This window comes from Camelus dromedarius, chromosome 27 (assembly GCF_036321535.1).
Source record: "Camelus dromedarius isolate mCamDro1 chromosome 27, mCamDro1.pat, whole genome shotgun sequence".
NCBI lineage: Eukaryota > Metazoa > Chordata > Mammalia > Artiodactyla > Camelidae > Camelus > Camelus dromedarius.
In genome coordinates, this window is record NC_087462.1 from 3131116 (window position 1) to 3139729 (window position 8614).

The following is an 8614-nucleotide window of genomic DNA, read 5'->3' on the forward strand; positions in this document are numbered from 1 at the left end:
CAGGACGCAGGTCAGGGAGGTGGCTTCTGCTCTCCTGCAGGTAGCATGTGCTGCTATGGGAAGGGAGAGAAGGTAGGGACCTCCAGAGCCTACAGGGAAGGGAAGGCGTTACCGAGTGCGGCCACCCCCGGAAGAGGCCAGAGCGGCAACGGGATGGGAGAGGAGGTCGGGCCGGGCCGCGGGGAGGCTGAGGTGGCCCGATCGGCGGAGGCGACGCGCGGGGAAGAAGGGGCGAGGAGAGGCTGGGACGGGAGCCCGAGGCGGGGGCGAGAGGAACCGCGAGGCTGGTCGGTGGCGGGGCCGGGGTACGCGGAGGCCGGGGCGGAGGGCACTGCGGAGGCCCGTCCGCGGAGGGTCCAGGGTCGGGGCCGAGGCGGGGCAGGTCAATGGCGGGTCAGGGTCGCGGCCGAGGCCGGACGGGGCGCGCGGGCGCTGCTCACCGGGGCTCGGGGCTGGCGCGGGGAGGCGGCCGGGCTGGGCAGGGCGTCCCAGGGCCGGCGGCGCCTCAAGCTCGCGGCTCCATGCCCGGGACTGCGGCCCCGGAAGTGGCGGGCGCGGGGGACGGCGGCGGCGGCCACGGGGTACCCGGCAGCTCGGGCCCCTTTGACCCGGAAGTCGAGCGGCCCAGGCGGCGGCCTCGGATTGGTCACCGGCCGGCCGGCACCAAGGAGCCGGGGGCACTGGGGGTGGACGCTCCAGCGCCGCAAGTAGGGTGAACGTCCTATGGGTGGCGTCTTCCTGTGCAGGGAGGGAAGGTGGGGAAAGACACCCCCGTGTGGCTTGGTATCGTCCAGACAAATACCTAATACTTCTACTAAAAGGACCTAGAGAAATACAGCCCTCGACTTGGCGTTGGTGGTATAGTGGTTAGCATAGCTGCCTTCCAAGCAGTTGACCCGGGTTCGATTCCCGGCCAACGCAAGTCGTTTTTCAGTTCTTCTGAGTTTTACTATCCGTTTAAAATGTTCTACATTGAGCTAGAATTTGTATAATTTTGCAATAACTTAAAAAATTCCATAATAATATCTTTAAAAACCAGAGAGAAAAAGAAAAGGCACCAAACCAGGATTTCTACCGCAGTTACTTTTGAAGCAAATTCTAAAATCTGCAGTTACAGAAACTATGGAAGTGTTCTTGCCAGGGATTAAACTGGGGACCTTTCGCGTGCGAGGCGAACGTGATAGCCGCTGCACTACGAAACTGTTACATGTCGAAGTTCTTGAGCTCATTATAGATAAACAATGTTACAGATACTGTCACAGTGTAGCACTTAAAACAAACACTTTGGCTCTTTCTGCCTGGGTGGTTTCCGCTCTTCGTAAATACTCATCGCTGTGCTTCATGCGGTTGATGCAGGCAGGTGGAAAATACAGAAGTTTAAAAATCCAGTAACCCCATTCTCCATTCGCACACACACAAACACACTATTGAAATAATCCAGGACAAAAATTGCTCACAAACCCATCCTGAAGCCAAATAATGTTTCATTAGTTCCTCTCATAGATACTTTATTTAAACTCTTTCCTGTCTACAAATATAAACCATGTTGCTTCAGCCCAAACCACTTTTTACAAGAACTTTCTGCAAAAGACTTCTAGGGACGCTAGGTGTAGCAAATTTTGAAAGGAAAAAACAAACAAAAACAGACATACAAAGAAGATAATTAAAATGACTTTTCATCTCATAACATGGAGTTAACTCATTTTAAGCTAGTCTTCTTTTTCCTTTTCTTTTCTTCCTTCCTTTCTTTTCTTCCTTCCTTCCTTCCTTCCTTTCTTTCTTTCTTTCTTTCTTTTTCTTTCTTTCTTTCTCTCTCTCTCTCTCTCTCTTCCTTCCTTTCTTCCTTTCTTTCTTCCTTCCTTTCTTCCTTTCTTTCTTTCTTCCTTTCTTTCTTTCTTTCTTTCTCTTTCTTTCTTTCTTTCTTTCTTTCTTTCTTTCTTTCTTTCTTTCTTTCTTTCTTTCTTTCTTTCTTTCTTTCTTTCTTTCTTTCTTTCTTTCTTTCTTTCTTTCTTTCTTTCTTTCTTCCGAGAGATAGTAGAAGGAAGGGAGATAATGGTAAGAATTTAGGATCAGATTGCAATAAAATCTTTTTTTCCCTTGCACAGCCAAGACTAGGGTGAGAAGAGTGAGACACTGGCCTCAGATGCAAAAATTAAGGAGGGGAGGATGTCAAAAAACCTCAATAATGAAGATAAACAATATTTTAATGCACTATTCTAAAATATCAAAGTAATGGCAAAAAGCAACCCCATAGTGAACAAAATATCAAAATCTTAAATCAAGACAGGTTTTGACAGTGTCCTACCAAGTTACATTGGAGTCTGAGGTAAAAATGTGTCTGTTTTAGTAGGGTTTCTTTCTTTTTTTCCTTCCTTCTCTCTTTCTCTCTTTCTCTTCCTTCCTTCCTTCCTTCCTTCCTTCCTTCCTTCCTTCCTTCCTTCCTTCCTTCCTTCCTTTCTTGCTTTCTTGCTTTCTTTTAGTGGGGAGGTTGTTTTTATGTATTTTTAATGGCTATTTCCCCCAGAATATTGTTGAAAATATAGAAACTTAAAAGTAGGTGTATTAAAATTCTCAACATGAGGAGCTTATCATTTTACTTTCCTATATTTAATGGAAGCAAACTTTTGCAACATATGCCTTCGGGGTGGGGGGCAGGAATTAACCAGTAAAAATCACATAAAACACTAAGCAGCACACAGTTTTGCTTTTGCCTCGGACCCCAGTGTGGCTCAGCTGGGCTCTGTCACGCAGCGATACATCTTGAAGATCTTCTGTGTCAGTTCCCTACTGCTGCTGTGACAAATGGCCACACAACAGCTGAAACAACACAAGTTTATCATCTTACACTTCTGGAGGTCAGAAGGCCAAAAATTGGTCTAAAGGGGCTAAAATCAAGATGTTAACAGGGCTGCATTCCTTCTACATGCTCTGTTTTTTGAGAATTCAGGAGAATCCATTCCTTGCCTTTTCCAGCTCCTAGAGGCTGCCCACATTCCTTGGCTCATGGCCCCACCTCACTCCAACTTCTGGTTCTATTGTCACATCTTTGATTTTGACTCTCTTGCCTCCTTCTTCTAAGGACCCATTTGATTACATCAGACCCACTCAGATAATGCAAAATAATCTCCCCTCTCAAGACTCTTAACCTAACCCTGTCCACAAAGTCCTTTGTGTCATGGAAGAAAGCATCTTCACAGGCTCTGGGGGCTAGGATGTATACCTTGTAGGGGAGCAGTATTCTGCCAACCACACCTTCCCTCGTCATTAAACATTCTTCTCTGACATCATTTTTGACAGCTGCATATTGTTCCATCTGTTCATTCATTGAACAAGCATTGCCTGACCATTTACTACGTGAACTGGAAGGCGGGCCGTGGGTGAGGCAGAAGTTCAAGCTGGCCTGGAACTAGAAATGAGTAGGCTGATCTGAGGAATGTTTAGTACCTAATATGGACCAGACCTACCACTTCACCACCACTAAGAGGGCTGTAATCAAGAAAAACAATAAAAGGTGTTGCCAAGGATGGAGAGAAACTGGAACCCTCATACTTTGTTGGTGGGAGTGAAAAATGGGGCGGATGCTGTGGGAAACCATCCTCAAAAGGTTAAACATAGTGTTATTATCCAATACACCAGGTATGGTCCTGCCCCAGGGCCTTTGCACATGCTGTGTCCTACTGGCTTCTCCCAGTTCTTTCCAGGACTCACTCCCTCTCCTCCAAGTCTGGGTTTCAATGTTACCTCCTCAGAGGGGCCTTCCATGAGTCCAACTAACTTTAATCTTCTCCCCAGACTTGGCACCCACAAATTCAGTTCCTATTACTTCACCATGTTCTTTCAATGGCTTACCAGTCTCTGAAATAATGCCATTTGTAGATTTGTTTGCTTGTTTCTCCTCTGTCTACCCCACTGAGCTGTGAACTTTACCAGGTCAGGGTTTTTGTTGTTGTTGTTTGTTTGTTTGTTTGTTTGAATCTATTTTGTTCCCTACATGCCACTATGGGCTCGTAAACATTTGTTGAAATTATGAACAAATGAACAGCTGGTCAGAGGAGAGAAAATGCCTGGGAATGGGGACGGAATAACACAGGTGGGCTTCCTGGTAGAGGGAGAGAACCTCAGAAAATATGTCTCTCCCCCTTGAACCCCATCAAGGCCTGAGAGCTCATTTATCTGAAAAAACAACAACAAAAACTCCTTTAAAATGATTTTGATTTCCTGCATCCTTCAAACCCACTCAAGGCAGCTAATGCGCTGTGACACCCAGCAAGTCACTCCCTCTCTGTGCCTGTGCTTTCCTGTTTGAGGTCTGGTTCCTGTTCTCTGAGAGGCTACAAACTCAGGCAGTGCCTTGGATGAAAATGGTAATTCCTTCTTTCCACTAGGTGTCAGCAGGAGCCCAGATGATGGACATTGTGCTGTGTCTCACCCCCCCATCCCCCAGCGTTATCCCCTGCCTGCCCCTCACCCCCTCCTCCCTTCCAGCTCCACTCTGAGCCCCAGACAACAGCATCTCAAAGTCAGACCCTTCCTTCCCCTAACACATACCCCGGCATTTGCAGAAGTGTCTCTGTACCCAGCAGGCAGAGCTGCTGTCCTGTTCTACCAGGGGTCTAGCCTTCAAAGAATCTTGAGGAAGGTTACAGGGAAGAGAAGGAAAGAGGAAAGAAAGAAAGGAAGCCGGGAAGAATTCAATGTTTCCAGTCTGGAAAACATTTCTTGCCAATGCTAGCTGCAACAGATCCCTTTGGATGTCCAGGATTAGCACTCATAGAATAATGAAAATGTGAGCTGAGACATTTCTAAGAAAAGGTCACATTTTAAACTCATTTAGTCCTCCCAGCAACCCTGTGATACTGCCTCTATCAGCAGCACCATCCCCTCTTTAATTAGTAAAGAGACCCAGGCATATAGAGGTTAACAACATGCTCAAGGAGACACAGAGAGGTTAGGCAACTTGTCCAAGGTCACACAGCTTATTAGTAGCAGAAGGAAGATTCAAAGCCAGGTGGCCTGGCTCCAAAGCCCATGGCAAGAGGCTAGACTGCTTACTACATAGAGGAAGGAGACATGCTGTTGTAGAAAGACCCCCCCACACACACACACACACACACACTCCCCAAGTAACAACAACCAGGACATTCAAAGTTAAAAAGAGCAAACAACAGATGGGTCTCCATCTCGTGGGCAGATGTGTGAAAATAGATGCTTTGGAAATTGCTAGAATCGAATAGGAGACACCATTGAGAAAGGTAATTTCTGGCAGTACCCAGACTAGACTGCCTTCTACATAGATGAGATCCAAGGTAATCAAGATAATTAAAAATAAAATAAAAGTCCATTGAATCTTTTTCAAAAGATGGAAGAGTCTCAATTCTTGTGGCATACCCCTATGCAATGCTGAATTTTGGTGAGCCACATGTCATAATTAAAACTCACTAAAATGGTAAGAATATAGGATATTTGCTTGGATCTCTTAAAAACAATAAATAAGTCATTTCTGATACAGTTCATGTCCTCTGTGAACTGATACTACGTTTTCAATTAAAAATTAGTTCAGAAAATAATCATAGTTCACTACTCATTAATGAATTGGTTAACTAGTAGTTAATAGTGGTAGTTAAGGTGCCAGGTCCTGAAATAGGTGTTCTAATCACTTCTTTATCATAACCCATCCTGATGGGGGGCGGGACTTTCATTAAGCCTATTTTACAGATGGGGAAACTAAAGCTTGTCAATTTAACTTACACAAGAAGCTGTGTACTGGAGAGCGACAGAGACGGAGAGAGATTAATTTCATCAACAATCTCGCTCACTCCACCCCCATACTGGTCCCCTACAGCAGTGCTATTTCAATAAGAGGAATTTTTGCTATTGACAAATAATTTTAAATTAAACTATTTATTCCCTCGGTGTCAAAATAACCATGTTTATTCTCAGGGCCACAGTGGCAATTCTTTGATTGATTTCCCGGGGAGGGTTGCAGTAGCTGGGAGCTCCCTGGTCCTCCCCGTCTTTGCAATTTTCATTGATTTGTGGAATGGTCCCTTTTGTCTGCAGCCCATGCTGGGGTTTCTCGAAACACACAAAATTCCTGCCATTTGGGGAGGGGGTTCCTACATTCTATCTCACACACCACCGTCACCACAACCATAACAGCAGATGACATTCACTGGCAACCTCCTGGGCACTGGGTACACTTCTAATATATTTCACTCTCACAGTGACCCTGTGAAGTGTGATCATTATCCGGTTTTATTCATAGGGAAACCGAGGCCCAAAGTGGTGGAGTCACCTGTCAGCCAGCTGGAGAGTGGCGATTTTAGCCCTGGCAGGCTGACTCTGGAAGGCACGTCTCCAAACCTCTCCACAGCTAACCCTGTGCCTATAAATATCGGAAGGGCCTTCTCAATCAACAGATGATGACAAAATCAGCTGGTTATTTTTGTCGTGGGGATACAGGAATGGTAGGTACAAGAAGCAGAAGCCCTGGGCTGTTGGCAGATTGCAGAAGAGGGTGTCTTGGCATGGGGGTGGGGGGTACGTGTGGCTGAGACTCGCTCCCTCTCCCTCCTTCCTTCTCGGCCTCTCATCTCCCTGCGTCTCCAGGGCTCTCTGTAGCTGAGGGGCATTCTTAGCTCCGGACAATCAACCCATCACTGTCTGAAGTAAATGAGATGGGAGACGGGATGTGGCGGGGTTGGGGGGTGATGGCGGGGCGTGAGAAAGCTCTTCTCATTCCCCATATGTCTCTCTCCTTCCCCCCTCCCCAAACACACACACACACACACACACACACAAACACACACACAGACACTCACACACATACACACACAGAACCTACTGGAATTGCCCTCTCATTGGGCTGGGTTTCTCTCTCATTCTCTCTTGAGTGGCCTGGTGAACTCAGCCTCACTGTGTGACACTGGGCAAGTGGCTTTCCCTCTCTGAGCCTCAACTTCCTCATCTGTGAAATGGGGATGATAATTGTAGCAATATCTTGTGGAGGGTAATGGGAAGACCCAGTAAAATAAGGGCTAGCCTGGGGCTTGGTGCATGGCAGGACTCAATACAGAGCATCCATGGGGATTTTTATTTTGCCCCCAGGCTCTTCCAGGTGGGGACACTGGTATGAATCCTACCACTGACTGGGAGTCTCACTACACAGACACTTGTCAGCACCTCAGATCCAACAGAAGGATCCTCACCCCGACACCATCCCAAGCCCATGATGAAAAAGAATCCACAGGCTGGACCATCATGTGACAACTCCCGCCAACGATCTTCAGCTGAATGTTCCAGCTCCTTCACTGCCCGTTCTCGGTGCACCAGTCCTGCCCCAAGCCCTGACCCAGCTGGAGAGTCTAGAGCACGGACACGCCAGCGAGCACCACTGCTACTTGGTGGGCCCCACCCAAGATGCTGGGCAAGCAGGAGCCAGTGCCAACCTCAGTGTTCTCATCTGAAAAATGGGGGTTATGAAATCACCTCCCTCCTGGGGTTGTATGAAGTGGCTCACACAGTGGGACACAGGAAGGGTTTCCCATGGCAGGTCCCTGGCCCCTGAGAGTCCACGGCGCCCTTTCTCCTGTTGCTCAGCCCAGTCCCCTCCCTGACCTGTCCCCACTCAGGTGGAGAAATGCCACGGTCTCCAGATCGTCCCTTCAGACACCTTCTTGCCCTGTTCGTCCCCAGCCTGACCCACCAGCCTCGGCCGCTGCTCTGTCCACAGCACCCGGCCCTGGCTGCTCGGGAAAGACAGTAACTGTGTGAATGAATAAATGCAAGTTTTGTGTCTTCCTTCTAGAAATCTCTTTCCAGCAAATGTTTCTAATGTTTTGGCATGAAATTCAAAGTTGAGTTATTGAATTAACAGTAGGGAGTTGCCAAAGATACTAGATACATACATGCTATTTGTCTTCCAGAAAGCAGTGACATGTGGAGTACGTGGAGGGGCCAGGATAGCAGCCACGTGCCTGGGCTCTTCAGCCGCTTCCCCACGGAGCGCACAGAAGGGCGCCCGTCACCCGCGATTCCCTGGCACTCAACTAAGGGCTGGACGTAGGACGGTGGAAAGAACGGTGCCGCTGGCTTCATGGAGTTTCGAGTCTAGTCCAGTACATCCTAGGCTTAATGCTTGGCCCCAGCCACTTCCATCTAAAATGATTCGATCTACATTCTGTATTATCATCTGATGAATAAAGGGGTGATGGCTTTGTTCTCTTGATAAGTGAATAAATGATCACATGCTTACAAAACAAAACAAAACTCTTTCCTTTGAGGAAGGCCAGCTTACTATATTCAAAGTTCATCCCCTAAACTAAGTTCACACCCTAAGCTACTACAGCCTAGTGGTTAGGAACACAGGCACCAGACCCAGGGGCCTGGGCTCAAATCTCAACTTTGCAACTTAATGGCTGTGTGACATCAGATGTGCTGCTGACCCTCTCTGAGCTGCAAGCCACCATGAAGAGTGGTTTCATGTCAGGGTTAATTTGCGTGTCAACTTGACTGGGCCACAGGGAGGGAGGGGTACCCAGTCTGGAGGGCTTCCAGCACTTTCCTAGATTCACAGAACTTCCTGTTTTCCCCCAGGGCAGCTGGGGAGGATGGA

At 47.7% G+C, this 8614-nt stretch overlaps 1 protein-coding gene, 1 long non-coding RNA gene and 1 other non-coding gene across 8 annotated transcripts in view; 2 read left to right on the top strand and 1 right to left on the bottom strand.

Annotated features, from left to right (window-relative positions):
• Nucleotides 1-598, bottom strand: part of DPP9 (dipeptidyl peptidase 9) — a 37532-nt gene extending 36934 nt beyond the window's left edge. For 2 of the 5 annotated variants that reach the window (XM_031437002.2, XM_031437001.2), the window contains exon 1: nucleotides 441-598. The gene's annotated coding sequence lies outside the window, so the exon portion shown is untranslated. The remainder of the gene's footprint in view (nucleotides 1-440) is intronic. The other 3 variants (XM_031437007.2, XM_064479772.1, XM_064479774.1) reach the window with 3 other exon arrangements.
• Nucleotides 38-8230, top strand: LOC116148384 (uncharacterized). Of its 2 annotated transcripts, none has more exons than XR_004131838.2 (3): nucleotides 38-72; nucleotides 6266-6467; nucleotides 7108-8230. It is a non-coding gene; the product is annotated as an uncharacterized LOC116148384 (long non-coding RNA). The 2 variants fall into 2 exon arrangements; XR_010378063.1 differs by lacking the exon at nucleotides 38-72 and adding an exon at nucleotides 94-165.
• Nucleotides 850-921, top strand: TRNAG-UCC (transfer RNA glycine (anticodon UCC)). Its single transcript has one exon. It is a non-coding gene; the product is annotated as a tRNA-Gly (tRNA).
• Nucleotides 8231-8614: the final 384 nt, after the last annotated feature.